Source organism: Balearica regulorum, chromosome 4 (genome assembly GCF_011004875.1).
Source record: "Balearica regulorum gibbericeps isolate bBalReg1 chromosome 4, bBalReg1.pri, whole genome shotgun sequence".
NCBI classification, from domain to species: Eukaryota; Metazoa; Chordata; class Aves; order Gruiformes; family Gruidae; genus Balearica; species Balearica regulorum.
In genome coordinates, this window is record NC_046187.1 from 41390910 (window position 1) to 41417317 (window position 26408).

Consider the following 26408-nt stretch of genomic DNA (forward strand, 5'->3'; position numbering starts at 1 on the left):
AAAACTAATGACTTAAAATTCTAAATATGATTAAAACAGCATTAATATTAATTTATGTTATCAAAGAGGCAAATATAAAACTTACAGGCAACCGTTTTCCAGACAGCTGAGCTATTTGTGTAAGAAATGCATTTTTTTAATAGATTGAAGACTGTTTTGAAACAACAAAGGTTCAGGTGGAGATCATGTTCATACTGAATTATTAACAGCAGGAGGGGATAAGCTAACAAAAGGTTTGGAAAGTAATTGGACTAGTCTGTAAGGAAAATCAAAGGTAGTGGCAGAACGTGGTGTTCTGAGAGCAGGAAACAGAGTGGAATATAAGAATTATCGTAGTGGATGAAGCCCCGTGCAGTTTGAGGTTTTTATAACGTCTCATACACTTTAAATAATAAGAAAGAAACTGTCAGCATGAAAACTCGAAAAGCATGTATAACATCAACTCCTTCCAGTTCATCCAGTACTCATTAAAAATGAGGTGATGATCGGAGTGTGAGCATGTACTTTAAAGAAAGTCCATTGTTTGGACCACACCAAAGGTCCTTGTTATAAATTAGATATGAAAATGTAGGATGCTAAGAAGCTAAGCGTCTTTAAGGTAAACATTAAATGATCACATACTTTTAAGTCGGAAATAATGTATTTTGTAAATGGCAGTATAACAAACAAGCAGGAAGTTTCCTCTGTAGTTCTGCCACACAATATTTTAACAAGGATCCTGAGTTTCATAGGTATGTAGGTAGAATGAGAGGACCGTAGGGTCTCACATACAGCTTTACTTAAAAGGGAAGGAGTACAGTCTCTTATTAGTTTAACTTAACTATCTTTCGATGAAGCAAAAAAATCCATATTTGAATTCTATATGGATTTTGTTGCAATTGCAGCTCTGGTTCGTTCAAAACTTAAAACATACTGAAGAAGCATTTTTGGTGGTGTTTTTTTTTTTTTTTTTCTTTTCTACAATTAGATTTTAATTTCATTTTAATTAACATGTTAGATTCAAACACAGAATCATAGAATCATTTTGGTTGGAAAAGACCTTTAAAATCATCAGGTCCCCAGCCATTAACCTAGCACTGCCAAGTCCACTACTAACCATGTCCCTAATTGCCATCTCTACACATGTTTTAAATACCTCCAGGGATGGTTACTCAATCACTTCCCTTGGCAGCCTCTTCCAGTGCTTGACAACGCTTTCAGCAAAGAAGTTTTTCCTAATATCCAATCTAGACCTCCCCTCATGCAACTTGAGGCCATTTGCTCTTGTCCTATCACTTGTTACTTGGGAGAAGAGACCAACACCCACCTCGCTACAACCTCCTTCTATGTAGTTGTAGAGAGCGATAAGGTCTCCCCTCAGCCTCCTTTTCTCCAGGATAAACCCAGTTCCCTCAGCCAGTCCTCATAAGATTTGCTCTCTAGACCCTTCACCAGCTTTGTTGCTCTTTGGATGCACTCCAGCACCTCAATGTCCTTCGTATAGTGAGGGGCCCAAAACTCAACGCAGTATTCGAGGTGCAGCCTCACCAGTGCCAAGTACAGGGGGATGATGACTTCCCTAGGCCTGCTGGCCCACTCTATCTCTGATACAAGCCAGGATGCTGTTCGCCTTCTTGGCCACCTGGGCATGTTGCTGGCTCATACTCAGCTGGCTGTTGACCAGCACCCCCAGGTCCTTTTCCTCCAGGCAGCTTTCCAGCCACTCTTCCCCAAGCCTGTAGTGTTGCCTGGGGTTGTTGTGACCCAAGTGCAGGACCCGGCACTGGGCCTTGTTGAACCTCATACAGCTGGCCTCGGCCCATCGATCCAGCCTGTCCAGATCCCTCTGTAGAGCCTTCTGACCCTCAAGCAGATCAACAGGATTTAGATCTTTATGACTGGAATTTCATGAGTTCCACTGTGCTTCCTGTTCAAAGCAAGAGCTAACTAATTCAAACTGTGGTAATTAATGGAATTTCTTTTCCGTATCTGAACCACAAGTTAGAGGGATCTTTTCCGCTTTAGGTCTCAAAAAGAAATAAAATCCAAAGACAGATTTTGTGATCCAAATTGCATTAAGAATTATTAAATATATACATTTTAAAGTTTTTTTCAACCCGGGTTGTGATTCACGTGTCACCAGTAGCTCTGACGGCGTATTGTGGTTGTATAGAGGTGTTTTTTATCTCCACATTTTATTTAGTGCTCAACTTGGTCATCATATTGCTTGTGGAAGAGTTCTTAAGGAGTTCCGTGAAATCATGTTGTGTGTGAACTGAAGATGTTGTACATTGATGGCAAATTGCAAAATGGGACATTCTTACTAATTCTTGACAAAAAATATTTTTCCTATGAAATTCGCAATGAAATTTCTATAATCAGAAATCAGTTCTTATACCATCCTAATGGTTCAGGAGTAGTATTAGTAGATCTGAAGGTAAATTCATTATATACAGAGTTCTTTATCATTTCTTGTCTTTTTCTGCTGTGTAAATATTGCTATGTGATGGTAGATCCTGAGCAGTGGAGATATTCATGTTGGTGAGAAAGTGTTTTCCTGCACTGAGTAGTCACATAACCAAGAGGGTAGCTCTGTAGAGCTAACTTCATGCAAGACACATATCAGAAAAATGAATAAACATTTTCTTCAATCCATCTGTAGTCAGGGAAGCACTTAAACACTTGTTTAAAATACATACCTAACTTCCTTAGTATTCAATGAAAAGGTGCGGCATCTCAATTAAGTCTTGAATTCTGAATACAAGGTTTAGACTTGATATGATGTAGGATCAGTCCTGAAATTATGTCAGCTGTGGCAGTTGTCACTCATCTGCCCTTGCAGTAGTTCAGGCTTGTCTGAGTTACTTCACAATGTTTTATTTGGATTTCACTTACTCTAGGATTCTAATACATGTTTTTGTAGCTTCTAGAAATGTTTTGGGTTTTTAATTATGCTTATTCCCTGTAAAAAATAATTTTTGAAGATAGACATTTGACATTTGCAGACATATATTTTACCACAAGAGAACCTTTACTGAATGTATTCATTGTGGTCAGTGCCACCGATAATTAAATCTTGAGAGAGAGGAACAGAAAGGAATTTATTGTTTTTATTAAGAAATGAACATGAAGATTCGTAAATAACAATGAGAGTAGCCCCAAAATGTTACTATACTGGCTTATTGTTTCCATTCATCAGTAATTATTATTTCTGGACTTAAATACTGATCCTCTAAACACTTTTGTGCATGTGTATATAACTTCAAATGAACTGCCATTAACTTCAAGAAGAATTCTCATAAAATTATATATGCATAAGCTTTGCAGAAGTGGCATTTCAGATTGTTAATATTCTAGACAGAAACCAGAGAATTAACTTCCACCTGGCATTAGCTGAAATAAAGCCATAGCATTCACTGAAACTGAAGTGATTTATATCACCTCGTTTTTTTCCTCAAAAGTTTTTAGATACGATGACTATCAACATTTGCATTTAGTCAATGAGTATTAGCAGTATTCAAGATCAGCTTTGCCACACAGAGGTCAGAAGTCAAGGAGATTATAAAGATACTGAGGTAACTGTATTTATCTTGGGATCCCAAGTACGCAAGTATTTCCCTGCCTTTTTCACATAACACAGCATTGTGTTACATAGGTAATATATTATATTCCAAAGTAATATATTAAAGTTAAAAAAAAAATACAGTTCTGTAGTTACTGTTGTCTGATGTGAGATGATCAAGACATTTTTCAGTGCTATGGCACTTTTAAATAAGGAATACTAATCAGACTCTTTCATCATCTGGATGAGGAATAGGTCGCTAGAGAATATAACATTCTCGGGTGACAGGCGATTATACAACAGGGACATCTCTGAGAAATTCTTTGACGTGGCAGTATTTCTTAACATGATTTGCCCAGAGCTGAAGTCAAATTTATTGTAATCCTGCACAGCTAGTAAATCTGCCATCAACCTGTCAATTACATCAGTAAAGCTACCTTTTCCCAGATGTCAGTCCTTAAATTCTTTATTGTATTTATTGAGTCACAGATTATTTCACCTCTGGCCTTCAGTTTATGATAAAAGAACAGAAAGAATTTATTTCTTCCTCAAAAAAGTATGTTAAATTATGGATAACATATGATGAAAAAAGTCTGCATACTGTTCACGCATGTTGCCCTTGATGTAATTCATCTTATTTACTTCTCTTGTGAATAAAGTTTAGCAAAGTGTGGGTATTTGTCATTAATTTAGAACTGATTGTCTTAAAAGAAGTAGTAGACTTCAGTGGAAACTCTTGAACTTTAAATTATAATCTGATATGTTCCATTTAGAGCATGTAGTACTTCATGTTCAGAAAACAGCATGAAAGTGAATGGAGAAAAGATTGGACTTGCTGCTGTGATGTATACATTTAAAAGACATAAAAGTGGTATGAAATACACTGGACTTTTGCTCATTTTCAATTAAATATAAATGAATTTCAGTGTATCTAGAATCAGTTACCATAATCATGAATTGAGGGGGGAAAAAAGACTGCACCAGTTAGCTGTAAATCAAAAATACAAAAAAGCTCTACCTTCAGAGCAGTTGCTCAGAACAGTAACATCTTCCGTGATGTACATTCTCCATGACTCTGTTATTTTCTGTCAAGCTTCTGACTATCTTCACAATACTGCATTATCGGCATGCTCAAATTTGATATTATTGTATTTTGAACAGATCCTAAATTTTAGCTTATTTTCCAGTGAAGTACAACTCATGAAAGGAGGGGATTTAATTTTTTCAATGACAGGCAGTTAAATTCATGTGTAGATATTCTCGAGTCATTCTCATGTTGTTTTATACCAGTAAGAATATGTTACGGTACTAATTTTAGTAAGAATAATGCAATTAAAAGTGCAGGTAACATGATAAATTAGGAACATATACCATAGGCGGGTCCTTTTACAGGTCCATATTATTAAGAAAAAGGCATTTGTGTAAAGGTATAAATTTGAATATTAGCAAGCAATGATAGATAATAAGTCATGCTAGTAAATGGAGTGCTAACGTTACAGTGAGACAAGCCATCAGGTACAGTCTTCGCCAGTGGCAATTTTTGATCTTTTGTATAATGATGAGATTGTTAAAACTGGATGGACCTGAGAATGCAAATTCAGAAGAAACAATTGCAATTTGCTTGTTTTCATTCTCTATTCTTTGGCAGCATCAGGAAGGGTTCTTGGAAAGTATCTAAAATGTTAGTATCTCTGAAGGCAATAAAGATGAGAAGATGGACTTTGGGAAGTGGGGTAAAGATGCAAATCCAAGCCAACTCCTCTTAGCCTGCAAGATGCTAAATTTAATGTTGACAAATTCAGCAGAATAGCATGAAAATAATGAGTTTTCAGTTTCTGATATTTGAGAAGGTTGTTCTGAACACTCAACAGAGAACTTCAAATTCTAAAGTTGGAGTTTAAATGATAATAATGATAATCCTGTATACAATATACTTACGTGGCGATTTCCCCATATCTGAAATACATGCCTATACTTTTTTAGAAAGATATGGTACAGGCTAATATGTGCTGTGAGTCAGTAAAGTACTGTACAGTTTCAATCGTTTATTGAGGTCCTCGGTATTGATGGACTCCTCAAAGTGACATTTCTTGGCACTTATTTACCAGCTCTGCAGTCTTTCTCTCTACCCCAGCCATCTGTGGTCCCCATTGCACCACCCTCCTGTGTCCTCCCTGCATTCAGAGCCTTCTCAGGCCCTGGTCACCCTTCATTATTCATTGCTTTTCAATGTCCGCTGATTCCTATGAATCTCTGGCACAGTCATCCAAAACAGTCTCCCAGTTTTTCTCTCTTTTCTAACTTGAGTTCTGAAACTGTTGGGATATCTCCATTACCACAGATGATGTATCATCCCTGTGGCAAGGACACTCCATGTCGTCTACATGCAGAAAAGTTTTGATGTGGCTGTGACCAAATTAAATTCATAGCAATCAGCAAGTAGAAAATAGAGAAAAAAAAATCCAATAAGCTGTTATCTTACAGCATCTCTTCTTTCTTGCCAGACCTGCGTGACTAATTTTTTAATTCCTTCAGTATGAAGGCATTCTGACTTCACTTCTTTCTTTCAAGTTGTATCCTAACATTGGGGATAGTTTAATAATGATACTAGTAAAGCCTCAAAAACAACTGTACTTACTTAACTGTTTGTATCTCTGTATTTCCAGTTAATACAGTAAGACTATTCACGATTATTAAGTGGCTATACTTGTTAGCAGGGCAAAAGTTAAACAATTAAGTAATAAACAAAGGAAGAAATTAGGAGTAGAAATGTAATTTAGAAATTTATCATAAAGGCCAGATCCTGTCTTTATGCCAAAGATTTAAATGGAAAGGTCAATACTTCAATGTTCTCTTTGGCTCATCAGATATGCTATTAAATGTCAGGACTTTACTAAGGTGCATACTAAATTCTTCTCCAATATTTTGGTCTCTCAGTCTTTGTCTGGGCCTGTTGTTTTTCCAAAGTGGCAGAAGACAGGCCATCATTTTAAAGTTTCCAACAGTAAGTGTACTGTTTTTGGAGAGGGGGAAATGAGTCACAGTTTTTGTATGACTGCAAAAACCTTACCAGGGACAGTGCTGCTCAACATTGTTACACTGAGCTTAACTGTGGAAAGAGTACCTGCCTTCTTCCTCTTCTACTCACTGTCGCTACTTAATTGACTGACCCATCAACTGCTGTTCTTCAACTGCTGTGTCCCCTGCAGCTCTCTATTGATTTTCTGGTAAAAAAAGTTCACTGAGACAGCTGCACTTTTTTTGTTGTTGTTGGACTTTGCTTTCGATTAGTTTAAACAGACAAGTCACAATAGATATATAGTATAGAAATATATTAAACAGTTATGGTGGCTTAAAACATTCATTAAAATTTAAATACAGTAAACATTTATTGTATCAGCAATAGGAAGCTGCACACCACTGACTAAATAAGAAATGTGTCAAAAAGATGTATTATTGGAATTTTACTTAGCTTTTTTTCTTACACTATAACCTAGAAAGGAAACTCCAAATCTCAAAATGTTGGTTAGGAAAGTAGCTGAGATGGAGCCTGAATTACTGAATGAATTACATGAAAAGTATATGCTGATTTTATAAGAATAAATTGATAGAAATATTTGGGTTTTTCATTTATAGATTTTTAGCACGATGATTTTACAACCCAAAAAGGAAATCAGTTTTTCATTAATTTGTAAATTCCTTGGTTAAGGGAGTTCTATTTAGTATTACCCTTCTTTTTGTTAGAATGAATAATATATTTGCAGAAAATAAAATCATTTTGAACAATTAGATTTAAATTCTATTAGTAAAGTGATTCAACTCCCTTCAGCTCTACATGGAATGAAAAGTGTGTGTCTAACTTTTGCTCTGTAAAAGCCAGCACTGCAACTTATCTCCTGGTATAAAATCAGTTGTGTGTCTAGGCCTTTAGATCAATAGAGAGTCTGAGCGGGGCAGTAAAGTTACTGATAGAGAGCAACCCAGATTAAATTAAATCAGGACACATTCAATTAGGTTTAGCAGAGACATTAAGAGGGAGCACAGCATGAAAAAAGAGCAGGAGACTTGTGACAGCATCACATTACTGCTGACAGTGGATGTGCACCATGAGTGCCTTTTATATCTGCCTACAGAAATATTATTTATTGACGCCTGGGCTGAGTTTTTGGTGTGTATATGTGATGCAGTAGTAGTATAATTGCATATAAAAACAAATACTAATCTAACATTAGTACAGTAGTTGTATGTAAAACACTTGGTTCTTTCAAAGCCATGAGTTTATGAAGCCTGTCAAACTATTCTGCTTTTCTCAAGCATAAAGCCCTAAAGAATATAATAGAATTACTTTATCTGAAACTCTAAAACTACATGCTGCATATAATATTTTAAAATAAATGAACGGAACACAATGCAGCAATTTAAGTGTTTGTCTGTTTCAATAGAGGGGTGGAGTCTAGCCAAGAGTTTTTCCTTGATATAAGAGCATATGACAAAATTGTCCCATGGGCACTGAGTGATTCAAGCCATAAGAATTCCTGGTGCTTCGTATCCATTTACAATTGTGCACAACCTAATACGAATTCTTATTTGATTAAAAAAAAAGTCAAATGTCATATTAATTTAAAATGTAGTAGATTGGAAGGAGAGAGAGAAAATACTAACTAATGATTCTTTTTTTCTTTTTTTTTTCTTTTTTTTTTTCAAAATGAGATAGTATACCTTGGATTGGTTTAGAAGAAACATTGAGGTCACGGATAATTCTGTTCATGTAGACAAAACTTTATTCATTAACCTCCAGTGAGAAGGAGGTAAATCTCTTCAATAGTTTCAAAAGATTCTGGAAGTATCCTCAGTACTTTTAAAATAAAACTATCATAGTTCACAGTTATTTCTTCTCATTCACAACTATCTGTGGCCTGTCCAGCTAGTTTTAGCTGTGTGATGTCTATATTTTGTGTGAATATTATAAACTGTGACATCTAAACTGCATTTTTCAAGTTGAGCTTCAAAGCTTCTGCTTCATCACCTGTTGCATTTTCAGTTGCATGAGGTATTGCAAATGGCCATAACCCTTGCTAGAGACTGTGATATTTTAAAAGGATTGCCGTATCTTTTATCTTCAGTTCATTTTTTAATAATTGACTTACATTATCATTACCTACATTTACTAATACTACAATGTGGGCAATAATTACAACATTGCTACATAGCAGTATCAAAATACACAAAGGCCACAGGCAGTTTTAAGGCCCACAGTGCTGTACCAGATTCCTCAAAGGCACAATTGGCTCTGTCAAAAAATTCTCCCTTGAGGATTTCAAGGCTTGTTAACTAAGCCAGTACATTATGTTGTTGTGTGTTTAGAACCATCATGTATGGTCAGCATGGGATATTCAGTGGAATTAAATACCAGACTCCCAGCCTGGTCTGAGTTCCAGTCCTGGGATTACTTGCCAGTTCATTCTCCCTGAATGTACTGTCAGTGGTTTCCCTTTTTGCTTTTTTATACCTTTACTGCTCCCTGGGCTGTAAGGTAAGGAAATCTGTGATAGGTGAGCTAGCCATGGCCTAGGATAATGATGCTACAATAAATTCTGCAATAGAATTCTGTATCAATGAATTTCAGCCCCATCTGTTTTTCTCAAGAGTATATTTCTGAATATGTTGAAGGTAAAAATCAAAATCCAAAAGAATTAGGATGACAGAAAGTAATCTTCTTTCATCCTCTCTGCTGCTGGAAGGGAGAGCTCTGATCCTGCCCTCCAGCTGCTGCACAAGCCACTGCTGTCAGCTGGAAATGGAGATACGATCTATATTTTATATATATTAGCATCCTATATGTAACAGTTAACTCTTGGACTGTTGCAAAGACTCTCCTGAGCCTCTTGTTTCCCTGCCAGGATTACAAGCTCTTGTTTCTTAAGCAGCCTCTTGGAAAACAATTAATGCAGAGTAGCAATAAGCTACGTCTGTGAACTCTGCGGGCAGTAAGAGGAGGAAGCTTGGACTTCAGATTTTCATTTCACAAGTTTTATTCTGCAAATAGTAATGCACGAAGTTGCTTCCTTTGTGCAGCGTAATTTTTAAGCAACTCCTCTAGAGATTAAATGTTCAGGTTAAACATTCATAAGATTCTTCATTATCTACTGAATTTTTGATTGGAGCCGTGCTGCCCTGCACAATGTATGAAAATATTGAAAAATTGGCTGAACATTTTTAAATTATTAGTTCAACAGAGAAAAAAACCCTGAGTTTTCTGATGTCGGAAGTGTGCACCGCTCACAGCTAGAAAGCAATTCACTAGTGTAAGTGTGAAATTACATGAAAAAATTAATGAAAATAATGTAAAAGTTTTGGAGCAGCATTGGATTTAAATTTGTTCTAGGTACAAAATATGTAATTATAAGTGCTATAATCTTTTTTCCTATAATTATATTCTAAAAATTAGAGCATAATTAGTGCTAAGGAGCGTTTTCTTGTATTCATTTCTTACTACATGCTTTTTACAACATTTTAATGTCATTACACTCAGGGAAGTACTACATTTAAAACAAGTTAATCCTTTGTATTCTAATGAAAAACACTGAAAACAAGGAAGGACTTTTTTCCTGCTATTACAGCCCCGAGTGAGGCTTGTATTATGTTCTTGAGCACCACCTTCTTTTGGGGTCTATATGTACAATTTTGTATTGGCTCCAGCATAAGGAATTGTCAAAGATCTAAAATGCAGCCAGCTCCCCTGTGAGTCCTGCTTACCTAGCAACTGTACCTGTAAGATACCTTCTCTGTTATCAGCAGGAAAAAAGCTTGTTCAAAGTTTGTTCTTGATTGTACTTTAAAAGTAAAATCTCCTTATACTCTATCCTTAGTCTGAATTTGAACACTTGACCCCATTGGCCAATTCTAAAAGACAAAATTATCAATCATAACTTAGTTTTTTTCTGAAGACTTATCATTAGACTTAGGAAATTTAGATGCAGATTCCCTAGGGTGCTAGATAGACTCATGGAATCATTTGGGTTGGAAAAGACCCTTAAGATCATCAAGACCCTAGCCATTAACCTAGCACTGCCAAGTCCACCACTAAATCATGTCCCTAAGTGCCACATCTATATGTCTTTTAAATACCTCCAGGGATGGTGACTCAATCACTTCCCTTGGCAGCCTCTTCCAGTGCTTGACAATGCTTTCAGCAAAGAAGTTTTTCCTGATATCCAATCTAGACCTCCCCTCATGCAACTTGAGGCCATTTGCTCTTGTCCTATCACTTGTTACTTGGGAGAAGAGACCAACACCCACCTCATTACAACCTCCTTCCAGGTAGTTGTAGAGAGCGATAAGGTCTCCCCTCAGTTTCCTTTTCTCCAGGCTTCTTCTCTAGACCCTTCACCAGTTTCATTGCCCTTCTTTGGACTCACTCGAGCACCTCAATATCTTTCTTGTAGTGGTAGGCCCAAAACCGAACACAATATTCGAGGTGCGGCCTCACCAGTACCAAGTACAGGGGGGTGATCGCTTTTCTAGTCCTGCTGGCCACACTACTTCTCTGATACAAGACAAGGTGCTGTTGGCCTTCTTGGCCACCTGGGCACACTGCTGGCTCATATTCAGCCACCTGTTGACCAACACCTCCAGCTTCTTTTCTTCCAGGCAGCTTTCCAGCCACTCTTCCGCAAGCCTGTAGCGTTGCCTGGGGTTGTTGTGACCCAGGTGCAGGACCTGGCACTGAGCCTCGTTAAACCTCATACGGTTGGCTTCGGCCTGTCAATCCAGCCTGTCCAGATCCCTCTGTAGAGCCTTCCTACCCTCGAGCAGATCAACACTCCCACACAACTTGGTGTCATCCGCAAACTTACTGAGGATGCACTTGATCCCCTTGTCCAGATCATTGATAAAGGTATTAAATAGAACAGGCCCCAGTGCCGAGCCCTGGGGAGCACCACTTGTGACTGGCCACTAACTGGATTTAACTCCATTCACCACAACCCGTTGGGCCAGGCCATTCTGCCATTTTTTTTATCCAGCAAGGAGCACGCCTCTACAAGCTGAGAGTAGCCGGTTTCCTCCAGAAAAATGCTGTGGGCAACAGTGTCAAAGCCCAGGGAGACAACATCAACTCATCCACTAAGCAAGTCACCTTCTAATAGGAGGATATCAGGTTAGTCAAGCAGGACCTACCCATGATGACTGGGCCTTATCACTTAGTTGTCCTGTATGTGCTGTGTGATGGCACTCAAGATGATCTGTTCCATAACCTTCCCCAGCACCAAGGTCAGACTGTGGTTCCCTGGATCCTCCTTCTGGCCCTTCTTGTAGGTGGGCATCACATTTGCTAACTTCCAGTCAATTGGGACCTCCCGAATTAGCCAGGACTGCTGATAAGTGATGGAAAGTGTCTTGGCGAGCACTTCTGCCAGCTCACTCAGTCCCCTTGGGTGGATCTCGTGCAGCCCCATAGACTTGTGTGTAAGTGGTGTAGCAGGTTGCTAACCATTTCCCCTTGGATTATGGGGGCTTCATTTTGCTCTCTGTCCCTGTCATCCAGCTCAAGGGGCTGCGTGCCTAGAGAACAACTGGTCTTACTACTAAAGACTGAGGCAAAGAAGGCATTAAGTACCTGAGCCTTTTCCTCATCCTTTGTCACTATGTTTCCTCTCACATCCAATAAAGGATGGAGATTCTTCTTAGCCCTCCTTTGGTTGCTAATATATTTATAGAAACATTTTTAATTGTCTTTAATGGCATTAGCCAGATTAAGTTGCAGTTGACTTTGGCCCTTCTAATTTTTTCCCTGCATAACCTCATGACATCCCTGTAGTCCTCCTGAGTTGCTTGCCTCTTCTTCCAAAGGTCATAAACTTTCCTTTTTTCCCTGATTTCCAGCCAAAGCTCTCTGTTCAGCCAGGCCAATCTTTTTCCCCGCCAGCTCATCATTCAGCACATGGGGACGGCCTGCTCCTGTGCCTTTAAGATTTCCTTCCTGAAGAGTGTCCAGCCTTCCTGGACTCCTTTGCCCTTCAGGACTGCCTCCCAAGAGACTCTGTCAACCAGGCTCCTAAACAGACCAAAGTCTGCCCTATGAAAGTCCAAGGTAGCAGTTCTGCTGACCCCTCTCCTTACTTCTTTGACAATCGAAAATTCTATCATTTTATGAACACTGTGCCCAAGACAGCCTCGAACCATCACATCACCCAAAAGTCCTCCTCTGTTTGCAAGCAACAGGTCCAGCGGGGCACCTTCCATAGTGGGCTCACTCACCAGCTGTGTCAGGAAGTTGTCTTCCACACACTCCAGGAATCTCCTGGAATGTTTTCTCTTTACTGTATTTGTTTTCAGCGGACATCTCATAAGTTGAAGTCCCCCACGAGATGCTTCAATGCTAATGGTATCACTGGCAACTCCCTTTGAAAATGTTACAGACATTAAGTATTTTAAATATTAGAAGGTCTTAATCAATTTAGAAATACTTTAAATTGCACAAATTATTTAATGTATTACTTTGAATTAGTTATATTGTATTAATATAGTGTAATTAGTACAAAGGAGTTAGTCAAGATGATGTCTCTTAATAGAAGCAAAAAGGTAAGCAGACTGGTTAATATATCAAGAGGAAAAAAAATGTATGCTTGTTACTGATCAGAACAAACCGACGTATTAGAAGAATATCATCTTTTGAATTCAGAAACTAATATACTTTATTTACTTACTACATTGCATGATAGTTTAGAAATTTATGTACCTACACTATTTGTCAGTACTGTTGTAAATAATTCTCATCGATGGCCTTCACTTTTTTTTTTTCTTTACTTTTTTTTTAAGTTAGAGCTGGAATTTATGCTCTGCTCTGTTACTTTTTCCTGGGCATGTCTGACAGTTCAGCTATTTGCTTGACCGTAAGATTTAGAAGTTTGAGGAAGAAAGAGGACAATTCATCTCAACCCCAAATTAAAGTCTTTCCGACATTTTGATGTAGTACTTTACACCTCACTAAGTGAGTGTCGAGTGGAGGCATTGACATCTGACACTACGAAGGCTAAAATATTCATGCATGTTATAAATACAGAATGTAAGAAATAGTGCTCTCTACCCACATTCATTGCTAGGATTTAAGGACAATATATTAATCATGTTTTTGATATCCCCCTCTGTACTTTCACTCACTTTCCCAGAACCAAAGGTAAGACATGCAGCTTTTGAGCAAGTTTTCATCTTTCAATGTTTTGAATTCTGGTTGTGTTGGAAAAAGAAGGCAGAAAATCTCTATTTAAAATTACCAGTACTCATACTTTTTAAAATCTTCTTCAAAAAATAATCTTTTAAAAGAAGGAGAAAGAAAAGGAATCCAAAATCAAGTTTATATTCTTTATTGTAATAAAGTAATTATTACAGTTGCTTTTCTTTCTTACTTTCTGTGCTTCGGCAAATCAGAAACTATTGTCTCTGTAACATCTCTCTAAATAATTTAAAATCTCACACTCTGTAATGATTAGATGGAGCCATTCAGCATGTCATTGACATATCCACTGCAGAAAAAAAAAAAAGGTGTACAGAGGAAATGTATCAATTTGAAGAGGGCCTAATTTCTTCAGAAATTCTCTCTTGCACACAGGAAAAACTGTTATTTCTATTCTATTCTGTTCTCATTTTGTATTTCTGTGCACCTTTTAGTTTATCTGTGGAAATAAAGAGCTAGCATTTGTTCTGTATCTTTCTTTACTCTTGAACAGGCACTGGGGCAAGCAAGTCAACACACAGTACAAACTGTACTAGAGCTATAATTTCTGCTAACTATTGTCCTACTTCTCCAATATAAATCTTCTTTTGTTAATATTTCTCCAAAGTGATAATACTTCTGGTGCTGGCAGCTCTTCCTATACTATTTTGTATGCTTGTGGGAAGGAGCTGGAGAAGAGTGGAAGAGAGGAAAAGGTATATTCATGGCCTCACTCGTGAATGTTTGTTTTTAGCTTAATGAGAGGAACAGACACAGCCTGTGATCCACAAAGATGAAAAAAGTTCATCTGAAATAGTATTTCAAATATAAAGAAAATACAAATGGATGTATTATTTTTGTTTCAGAAAGTTATATTTCTTTGCCATACCTGTGACGGAATAGAGGCAGATAATTACATTTTCATTTGTAGGATCAGAGATATTGCTTTTTATAAAACTGATTTTTTTTTCATTTCTGGTTTGTGAATTCAGTTATCTGATGGGTTTGTGCCAATGTCAGGTTTCAGAATTAATTATATGTGAATTACTTAGAGGTACCAAAGAAATGCATGAATTCAGCTGTATTGAATATTTCTTAATGTATTTCTTCAACTCAGTCACTGCCCAGTCAGTTGTTTTATGAAATTTTTTCCTTGTTAAGCATAGATTATAAGATATCATTCTTTGTCATACTATAAGCATTTAAACAGTTATAAAAGGGAAACGAAAGAAGATAAACTCAGTTACTTTAGAAACGTATATTTTCCAGTTATGCACATAACTGACTCCCAGCAAATTTAAGGAGACGTTAGTTTTTACTTGGTTTGTGCAGAACTCAAAAGATGCTGAGTTTGTCAACATAATAAATTCCTTGGTACCCTTATTTTGAAGATTTCTTGAAAACTGGTAGCAAGGTTTAGTGGTGTTGACATCAAGTTAGGCTAAAAAAAAAAAAAACCTCCACAAAACTGTACAAGTAATTGATTATAATTCTGAAAACTGAGAGAACGTTTAAAGTTAATTGAAATCTGGAGGACTAAATATAAAACTTCTTCCAGATAAATATGTGAACATTAACCCTTATATGTTAGAAGATTCTGTATTTGTTATAAAACAAAGAAAAACATTAATTAATTACTCAGTAGAGTAAAAAAAAAAAAATATTATCAGTAAGTATAAATAAATATCAAAACAGATGATACTCAATAAAGTACAAGAGACATGGCTGTTCTGCCACAAATAAATAAAAAAAAAAGTAATAAATTAACTCCCCATTTTTTCAGTAGGACCTTGATGAAAGCATAGAAATTTAGAAATGTATTTGTGAGAACCAAGAGCATCCATTTTGTCCCTATGCTTTCTCTAGAGCTTCATTCCAAATGCACAAAGAAACAATACCGTTTTCACCTGGAACATCATCTTTGTACTCTCAGTGTAATTTCTTTTTCTATACCAAATGTTCTTGGTTTTTTCTTGCTCTTGTTTTATTATTAAATCAATCTATCAATCATAGAAGTATGATTATCACTATTAGGGTTATGTGGTGTTTTTTTTTAAATTGTTGACTATTGATTTGCATTGGGAATTTCTGTCCCAGGAAGTAGAAGGATTTTCAAGGTATTAAGGAGTTTTTGATATTTTGTGACTAGCAGAGGAGCTCTAGGAGAAAGATAGGAATAGTAGCAAAACCTGGATTACAATGAGACTGTAATAGGACTTTTTAAAAAACAGATTCTAAAGTTAACACTTGACATTACAAGGACAGTTTAAAAAAAATCTTTTTCAACGTCTGGTATTTAAGTACTATAAAAATATTTATATTTAATATGCATGATTTTTGCCAGATAATTCTGTAATGCTCTTTGCCATATGTCAAATTGACTTTCCAAAAGAAGTTTAAATTCTAGCTTGAATAGCTCTCTATTGAAAAGTTAAATCAATACTTGAGAAATAAAAGACAATAATTACTAAGAATATTACCTGTGTAATTAATTATTTAAATTTCTAGCTGTGCTTCTAAGATGTTTTCAAGAGTAATTACAGTCTCTCAGTGTTTTATATTGTGAGCAATACTGTCTCTGGAAATGGGCTGAAGTTCTGGAGGCTACGTGTGATATAAACTTAATATTTCGTAGATACCACATTTCAATATAAAGAGATTCTCCTTCTGTGATCTAACTTAGTATTATGATACCAATTTTCTTTTTAAAACCAGGTTGTATTTCCACTGGTGAAGTAGTTACTGTACTATAAGTTGGCTAAGTTAGATTCAAATAGAAACTGCTGTAATAACCTTCCTAAGAATGAGAGATGCAGTTACTTTGTGATTCCTGCTCTGTCAATATAGTCGTCTCATGCACTTTTCCCTTATAAATCCACTCCAAAAACACTTGTCTTGACAAACTGCTTTGTTATAGTGAATTTAAGGTCTAAGTTTGTGACCATTGGTAAACGTAACACTAAGAAAAACCCTAAATATTGTTTAGCTAGAACATTGCTTTGAGTGCCAGAGCAATTTTTCAATATTAGTAAATTTTTAGAAGTTTTTTTCATTAGTTATTAAGTTATTTAAACTATAGAGAGTGTTGTTTTGTTGTTGTTGTTGCCATTTCTTTGTCTATCGTTGCCAATACAATTTTATGGGTGGTCTTTAAGTTCTTTTTTAGCATTCTTACACAGTTTAAAGTTCTTGGTAGAGTTCACAGTTTCTTTTTTTATCAGTTTAGAGTTTTTCAATTTCTTGTTTCTATGAAATCAAGTATTATGTCACAGGATACACGGACCATCCCATATGATATCGGATCTCTGTATTGTTTAAAAAGTTAAAAGCCAAGATCTATGAATATGAAATTGTGTCTCTTCCCCAAGAACATGTATACACTCAACATGAAGTGACTATGGCTCAATGACACTGTTTTCCTCCTTCTTATATTTTAAGTTGGAGCAAAAAGAGCTAGAGGAGGGTCTAGAACCTCAAAGATATTTAGAAACCTGTTTTCTTTTTTAGTGACCTGCCTCCTGGATTGAACTTTGATCCTGAAATTTTTAGTCAAAAGATGACCAGTGTCAGAGAATTAATTGAGGCCAGATCCAGAGTCTAGGCATTTTCTAACCAGTGCCTCATTTGGTTTAAATAGGCACAGACGTTTGGCTGTGAATTTTACTATCATCCAATTAAAATAATCAACATAGGTATTTACATTTATTTCTAGCTAGAACTTGTTGCTTGATTTCATGTTAATGACAACAGTTTCATTTTTAATATTACTATGCTCTTTTTTTCGTGTACTGCCCGTCATTTTGTCATATTACCATACTCAGTAGAGCCAGGACTGACCTTGCATAATACACTGTCTTTTGTTCTTTTCCATGTATTGTTTTCCCTTAAATTTCTGACAACTTCACATATCTTTGGAGAGCCTTGTTTTTCTTAATGGTTGCATCCGTCGGAATTCAATACTTGCACTTGTGGATGTTGAGGTTGGAAGGAGAGTCTGGTTCAATGACTCCATTCCAACAGCTTTGGAGTTATTTATGACTTTCTACAGAACACTCATTAGATTTCCCCTCTGCCTCTCTCCAGTTCTTTTGTGAACACTTTCCAAGATGATGACCGTGTTGCCTTTCTTTCTTCAGAACAACCCAATTAGCCTTACTAAATATGCTTGCATTTGTTTAGGCTTATTTTTCTTTTCATACTTTGAGGGCCATTTCTTCATGTTCTGACAGTAACTACTTTATATATATCTTTTCATTGTTTTTATTAGCTCTCCTTATGTATTTATAAAGAGTTACTATACTCTTTCAACAGTATTTTTTCCTCTAGTATGTATTACATCATTTCTCCTGTTTCTTTATGCAGTATGCCTTCTACTTTTTATCACACTTACTGCTCTTGCATTACAGAATATCTCTTTACTCTTCTGTATGCTTGCTATCACTATTCTGACTATACAGATTAGCAGCATATTTACAGTATTCTGTGTTTAGCTGTATCAATACGTCAGAAATAATTGCCCCACTAGTGCTGTCTGTACAGCCTCTCTATGTACAATTTCTAGCATATAGTGCTAATTTCATAATTCTGTTCATGTTCAGTATATTATATTTAATTCCTCCTATCTTTTCCTGCCATACTGTTCCCTAGTCAGTATTTTCTGTGGTTTATATTTGTCCCTTAGAGGTTTTCCTCTCGAAGTGTTATCTTGACAAAGTCTCAGTCAAATGATTGTCGTATTTATCCAGTAATATTATATCTTTAGTTAACATGTTAACCACTTTGTATCTTTAACTACAAAGGAAGTTTAGAGTATGTTTTCTCCTCCTAATTACTGGAAAAATTCTGAATTGCTTACCCTACCTCTTTCCTATTTGACAGCACTGGTTAGGACATAATCTTGCTTTTGATCACCTTTGTATTAATGCTGTGCGTTTTTCAGATGTTCTTTTGTACTATCTCTGAAATTCAGGGATTGCCACTTTCTGTGGTGGTGTGACACTTCTTGTGTTCAGTGCTATAATGTATTACCATAAATGTAGCAATGGTGGTTTTTTTCTGTGGCTATGTTTTTGGTTATGCAAGCAGTTCTTAGGGTCTTAGTAAGACATAGAATACAGGGTATGGATTTGCACAATCTATTTTTATCTATTATACTGCCTTTCAAAACCTTCCTATTAATAGAAATGCATACTGCAAAGGAAAAGGAGGCAACGCAGATGTTGACATCGCGAAGCAGCCAGTCTAACTAGGGTGAGAATGTCAGCAGCACATCACATGCAAAGGTGCTCTAAGCAGCGGTAATTTTGTGGGCTGAATGTTTAAATAAGAGCTCCTGCTTCCACTCTCCTTTGACACTTGACATTGAATCAGTGTTACCTTCTGTGTTCTCTTCTCTTCAGCTGCAATGTGAATTTGAGCTGGATTAGATGCATGGCAGTGTTGCCACCTGTTTCATGTTGCTCGACTTGTTCTTCAGCAACTCTTCAGTTCAGTGTAAGAGAGCTCTTGAGTCTGTTCGAGAGTATCATTTGGGCTCTCTTGGTAGTAATCAGTGACATGTTTCAATTGTAAATACAGGAGAAACAGAGTTGTTTAACTTCTTATGGAGGAAGTGGAAGTCCGTTAACATAATCATAAGGCTATTTAACTTCTGCAGCTATAGGATCCTCACTAGGCCTGAATCATGAGGGTAAGTGCACATTCGATTCTTGATCTTTTGCTAAGCCTTACCAAGAAAAACGTAGAGTTTCTATGACAGTTGTTTAAGCAACTGGGAAGAACCCACTATATCCCAGTTGAAATCATTTAGATAGCAAGCTAGTGCTTGAGGCATAGAAAACTGAATATGGCATAAGATTACACCAATAACAGATCCATTGTATTGTAAAATACCATGAGGTGGTATGCAGGGGACCCAATTTCTGTATTTTTATTGTATTAGATATTTTTTTCTTGGGCCATTAATTGACAGTCATGATATTGCAACATGAAGTATGAACTTGGAGAAGAAATGGTAAGCTACTGAAAAACTTCAGAATATTTAGTTTATTTTCTGAATAAAAATAAAATGGTATGTTATTATATTGTATTATTAATGCATAATTGGTTTCTAACAACATTTTATTGATTTTTTTTTCTCTTTTAGAATTTGAGAAGGGAACAGCTCTCCTTTGGTTATATGATATCTCACACACTATACAGCACAGCAAGTAAATATCATAAAAGTAGATCTCTGTCAGTAGTTTGCTAAGTGTAAGGAATGTAGATGCAGAATCCACATATTCATGATTCTCATGGAGTTTATGTCAAGGATTCAATTATTCCTGTTATTTCTAATAGAATAATATATGAAGGAGTATTTAGTCTTGAGAAAGTAATGAATTATATTACTACTTAATTTAATGTGACTTACATTACAGTAGGGCAATAAATCATATGCATCCTTAGATTGGCTTTGAAACATTTTTTACGGCCAAGATCAGGATGTAAATTGAAAAACTGACATACCATTTTAGAAATAATGATGCAGCTGCAGCAGGGATAGAGATGGCCAAGGATAAAGAGGCAGCCTCATTTTCTGAGGTGATTGCACCTGTGCTCCTCATGATTTTTGACATTGCAGGAGTGAGGCCTCAGGAAGTGACTTCAGTTTGTTGTCAGTGGTTCTGTTCTTGTCTGGGACAGGGAAAGTGTAATCTTGGGGTCACATCTCTTATGAAGTAAGTTTTATGATAAAAAAAAGATTTTTATGAATTAAATGATGGATATGTAGTTTACTAGGAAGCCACGGGCAGTGGATAAGCAATATTTTAGGTCTAATTATACAAGTCTTTTTTGCTATTTTTTTTTTTTTTGTGCCTTTGACTGTTTAAATGGTTTCTTTCTCACTCAGTTGTTTGCTCATTTTCTTTCTCTTTCCTCTATCCTTTTGAGTTTAGGTGAATGAGGTTCAGGTTGTTATATGGCATTACAGATCATCTATAGATTCTGGTATTTTGATCAAGAGCTACCAAAGTTTTTGCTTTAAGAAACATAACTTGTGTTTTTTCATTTTTGGAGAATAGCCTTACCTGTCTTCAATTCTGTAGCTAACCTCACTAGCTGTGAATCAGTCGAATGAGTATTAAATAAGAACAGTTATTCAGTTCTTTATCGTTTTTTCAGTCCTAAGAAATCAAGCATGTCACCAAACATGATATATGAGATTATTATGGAGCTATGAGCCATTTAAAAAGTACCAATACTGTAAGAGATATTAATGATAATCATTATGTTTAACAAGATGTCCATGTAAAGGTAATGCGTCTGCAATTTTATTTGCCTTGGAGAACAGTTTTAATGCAGATGAGCAACACAACAAACTCACATTTGAAATATATAAGTGGAGTCGCACTATATTCAAACTCAGGAGAAGATATCAATATGGCATGACTGTTAGTATCTAATTTAGCAGGCTAAATTACCTGAATATTCTCCCTAGGATCTCTTCAAAGTATATGGGAGAACATGGCTTCTCCAGAGAGTAATTCTTGAGCAGAAGTCTAATTTAAGGTTCTGAACTATCCTCTGGAGAATTTTATTGCTCTCCTTTGAATAAGCTAGGAGCTTGGTTAATAATTACTAATTATTTATCAGCATGCTAAGGTAGGTATCCAAAAAGGAAATCAGAATGTATATGAAATGTTGAGCTAGTTATGGCAACTTGGGAGATTCTGTAATTTTCGACTAAATGGCCCACTTTGGTCTCTTATTTCTATAGTTCTAGGCTTCCTGTTGAGTAACAGCCAAAAAAAGGCTTAAAACAACATTTACCAAAATATAAGATATTAAAACAGGCCTCACATCAGGAAATCACAAGAGAAACTCACATAGCTGTTGTGCTAAAAGCATGGGGAAGTCGAGACGTACATTGAAAGAGGCTGTTTGAAAAATCTCATCAATCTACACATTCCTGGGTGTTACTAAGATGCAGTATCTTATAAAGCCTGAGAGATACTCCATCCTCCCTGAATTGTCTTTCAAAGACAGTCTCTGCAAGAGATGCAGAGGTAACAACACAGTCATAAATATTACCTTCCTGAAGGTAAGTGTCTTTTGTGAGACCCTATAAATAGCAACTGTCGAGTTAGAGCTGAAGAACTCAGCTTGGGAATTTTGCAGCTATTGCCTTGTAACTAGTGGAAGCTTGTAGTGTTGGTGTGAGGATTTTGTTGCTTTGCCTAAAAATTGCGTGATGGTTACATTAATTGAAATTAAAAATTTTCAGAAAGTCTTCAAATTGATGTAATAATTATATGCCATTTTCTGCTTGGTAGGTGTGTGTTTGCTGGGAAAAAAAAAATATATATATATATTCACACAAGTGCGTGAGCTTATCAAGCAAACCTCTGAAGTGAGTTCAGTTTCCAGACTAGGAAAGGCTTCTGAGCAATACTGAGCTTCCAAAAGCCAGAATAAGCATCTTGAGATTGAGCCAGTTTACGGCCTTGTAGGACCATCCTAAAATAGATTAAATTTGAGCTAGTTCAACTTTTTGCTTAGATTGTTTCCTAAATTGGAGTAATTGCATTAGAACTGTGAAGAGATTTATTATCCCTTCAGTTCTTCCATCTAATTAATTCAGGCCTAATTGTATCCACCTGAATCAAAAAGAATATTAAAAAAAAAGGAAAAACTAAATGGAATAATACCATACTAGAAACATCTACCTATTTTTGGAGGGGGTTTTTGGGGGGAGGTTTTTGAGTGGGGGAAGGTGGGGAATAGGTTATGAAAACATTTAAAATATTGCATAGGTTTTCCTGACTGCTGTGGGTATGTCTGTACTGCAGTCAGAATGTATGATGAGCAGATTAGTTAGGCATACCTGTTTTACCTTTAATTGAGCTGGCCTGGATCATCAGTGATATCATGGTTGTACAGATTTCTATGTGGATTATACTATCTTTACTAGACCTTGTGTATTAATTTGTGTGTGTTCACTGCTATTGCTGTTTATATTCATAAGATATCATAGTCATGTATCAGTGAAGTAATTAGATAAAGCCTCCACTGATGAACTATTGGTATGTTGATTTGATGTAGAGATTTCTAACAGATGTTTGATATGTTAATAGCATGTCCTATTCATTCTCTGAAAAATGAGAAGCTTGTTGAATAACATTTGTTTAGGTTTGCATAACACAGCAGAGCAGAGATACTCGAGCTAGCTCCGCCTGGTAGAGCAGTATTTTCAGATGGCATGAGATAATTGCATACAGCTGCGTGTTAGCAGCTAACACAGTACTCCACCTGGGTTTATATTACTCTGCTTCTCAGTGTAAACAAAGCAGAAAAGATTAAATAAAATTTCCCTCTTTTATGTGTATAGGCTAATATAAGTTCTTAATGTCCTGTTAAGTAAATGAGCTTAAAGTCGAAGCACTGGGAGCAATGAAACAAAAAATTGTCTAATAATTATGTATTTAGTGCGATCCTTCATTGTTTTATGAGGAGATATTCTTCTTGATGCAGATGGATTATTTTGACATGATTATTTTGGCATGTCTTGTCACAAATAGTCAGCTATATTTTGTAATACAGAAAGTTTTATTCTCCTAATTAATTGAATATCACAACTTTCCTGTTCTCTAATGGTTATAATTTGGGTTAATAAGATCCAGTTCCTTATCAAGATGCTTTAATTTACAGTCCTACCATGACCACTGCCAGTAAAATGTTCTAGTATATTATCTGGCAGTAAATAAAACTTGTCAAAAAAATCGATAAAAAGAACAGTGCTTAACAAAAGACATATGCCTCATAAATAATATGTCATGACAACTAGCAGCCATAGTAACATATTTGAAGGAAAAGGCTGAAAGAAGTAACCAACCAGAAGGAGCTAATGGGTTATTTTTGCTAGAGATCTGCCGTAGACTTTTCCTGTCACAATATTATTGCATTTGTGATAAAGCAAAAGGATTTGTGCTCTGATTTTTCTAGCATACTACAGAAATTTCAGATAGCAAAGATCAGCTTACATTATTTTTTATAAAGTGCAAGTGTGTCACCCTATCATCAACTAATCCCTTTATATATTAATATTATATTAGTATTACTCCTGTGTCTCAACTCCAGATCTGACTCATTGTTTTTCAAAAATATATGATGCATTTATGCAAAAGGCAGATTTAACTACTTATGAATCATTAGTTCAAATCATAAAACATAGCATTTCAGAAGAAACACATCCTAATCGTTTGGATATGACGTTAATGGATTTGAGAGAAATCTGTATGTTTTGTTTGAATTGGCAAACTAAATAACTTTCAAATCTCTGTATACTAATGTTATTTTGATTTATTTTTTTAAATGAGTATGCTGGAAATATTTGTGATGAAGCGGCATATTCAGTTTAACACAGTATATGATGTTGAAGTGTAAAATGACAATAATGACATGGAAAAGCCCCATACCAGCACCCAAAAAAACCCAACCCCCAAACCCCACAATCCTTTCTCCTCAAAACAAGATATAACGGTGTTGTGAAACACTATCACTAACAGTAAGCCTTTAGGGAGATTTCACAGAAAGAGTTAATCAGAAACATGGATGAAGCCAGACTTGATGTCTTGGAAAACTTGGAATATGCAGGCCAAAAAGTTTCTATATAGAAGATTGTGGAGACATATAATGTAGGGTATAGGGTATAATGCAGTAGAAAATAGCAGTAAAATAGTAATAAAATACAATAATAAAGGTAAGCAATTTTGGAATTGCCATCTTGAATTGATTCAAAATTACAAATTTAGTTAGAAAGGCCAGGGAAGAGGAGAGAAAGCAAGGAGAAAGATGGTGTACAGCTTTAGCAGTTGGAGGAAAAGGAATGGATTATGGCACTAGTGATTTCAAAGAATTTTTGTCCTTTACTTTTCATTTTTATTTTTGTGTCAGCTTTGCATTTAGCAGGTAAATTAAAATGTAAGTATTCCATGTGTTCTCTGTTGCAGAGAAAGAGGAAAGAAAGCTGTAAAGTAAAGGCACAAGTTCCTTGAGTACTTAATGGGCTGGTTTATAAAAAGTTCAGTACTTGTCCGATTTATCTGCCTTTAATCTGTGGGTGGCAGAACAGCTATTGTGAAATATTGTCTTCCAGTATTAACATTTAAAAAAAAAATTGCATGGCATTTAAGTTAAATGTGAGGCTTCACCAATCTTAATACATTCACAGTTTTCCTTTGTTTCATTTGTGATTTTACTGTACAAAGAACTCAGTGCTCCTGTTGCTGTTGGTGAATTGAAAGTGTGTTATTATCACATCAGCCTTACAGAAGCTGGTATGCGAAATGATGGCAGGAGCATAACATCACAGCCCTCCTGATGTGCGAGGTGCAGAAGTCGTGCTATTTGCTAATTACGGACCTCTTCTTCTGTGAACAGAGATACTGAATAAGACCAGAAATGATAAAGTGGCGTTGACTACCTTGTATCATATTTTCAGGAGAGCAGTGTGTCACAATTCCAACAGCAAAAGAGATCTCTTCTTGAAATTTTTAACTAAGAAATTTTCTGTTTTGGTGTGAGGGATGTTATTTCTGTTAATTCAGAGGAGAGGCAAAATGACCCAGTAGCTTCATAGGTCATTCTGGATGCTTTTAAAAAAATGTTTGCTTCAAAAGCACTGTGCGATGCTTTTGGTGGATATGGTGGTATTCAATTCAGTGTTTCTGTATACTTACATAGGAAGCATATTGAGGAGAAATACATATTGAGAGAAAAGACAGGTTTGGGTCATGTCAGTACTATAAAGGGGATCATCTCAGCAGTCAAGGAGTCTGGCCCTCTGTATCATTTGGGACAAAACTCCAAGTAGACAGGAATTTGGAAGGGTTTTGGTATATTTCTGTTTTAATTCTCCATTGATGAGAAAATAGATGATAAATGAAAAAATATTTCCAGTAAAATATTACCAGGTGTTACTTTGTGTTGTTAGCAGATCTGTGGATGGAACTCACACTGCTTAGGATTTTCTACTCTTATGATCAGAGTACAGAAATTTGTCCTACTCTAAACACTACTGCCTATAGATCAGATGGAAATGTTCATTACTCTCTATTAGAAGTGTCTCTTCTGGGGTGGGACTGAGATTAATTATCTTCATTTTGACTTGTGCTAGGCCTGGATGTGTCTAATGTCACATCTCCTGTGTGCTTATTGGCACCTTCCACTAAAGTGAATGCAAGCAGCCTTGCACACTTCTCTGTGCCAGTATTGGAAATCTAAATTAAAATATGCTCTCAGCAAGCAGTGCTGCAAAGGTCAATATGAGGAAGAATATTCTGTCTGCAATTTGGGCAGTATGAATGGTAGCCAAAGAAACCAGCTGTGGAAAACAAAAGAAAATATAAGCAGATATTAAAAAATACAAAATCGTATTTAGAAACCTTAAACCACAGAATGGAACCCTAAAAAGGGATTTATGATGTATCACTTTTAATGCTGATTTGCAGTCTGTTATTATGATATAATCTGTGGTTCTCTTTGGGGAACAGCAAACAGCATCTGGTAGCTCTTTGGATTCCCTCCAAACTGCTTTGAAATAGATGTGAATATAGTAAAGTAGCGTGAAGGATAGGCAGCTGGTGAGCGTATCGGAACGATGAGAAATTCTTG

General features: G+C 36.1%; 1 protein-coding gene across 1 annotated transcript in view; it reads left to right on the forward strand.

Annotated features, from left to right (window-relative positions):
- GALNTL6 (polypeptide N-acetylgalactosaminyltransferase like 6) overlaps positions 1–26408 on the forward strand; it is a 481223-nt gene that overhangs the window by 106156 nt on the left and 348659 nt on the right. The gene's annotated exons all lie outside the window — the stretch shown is intronic.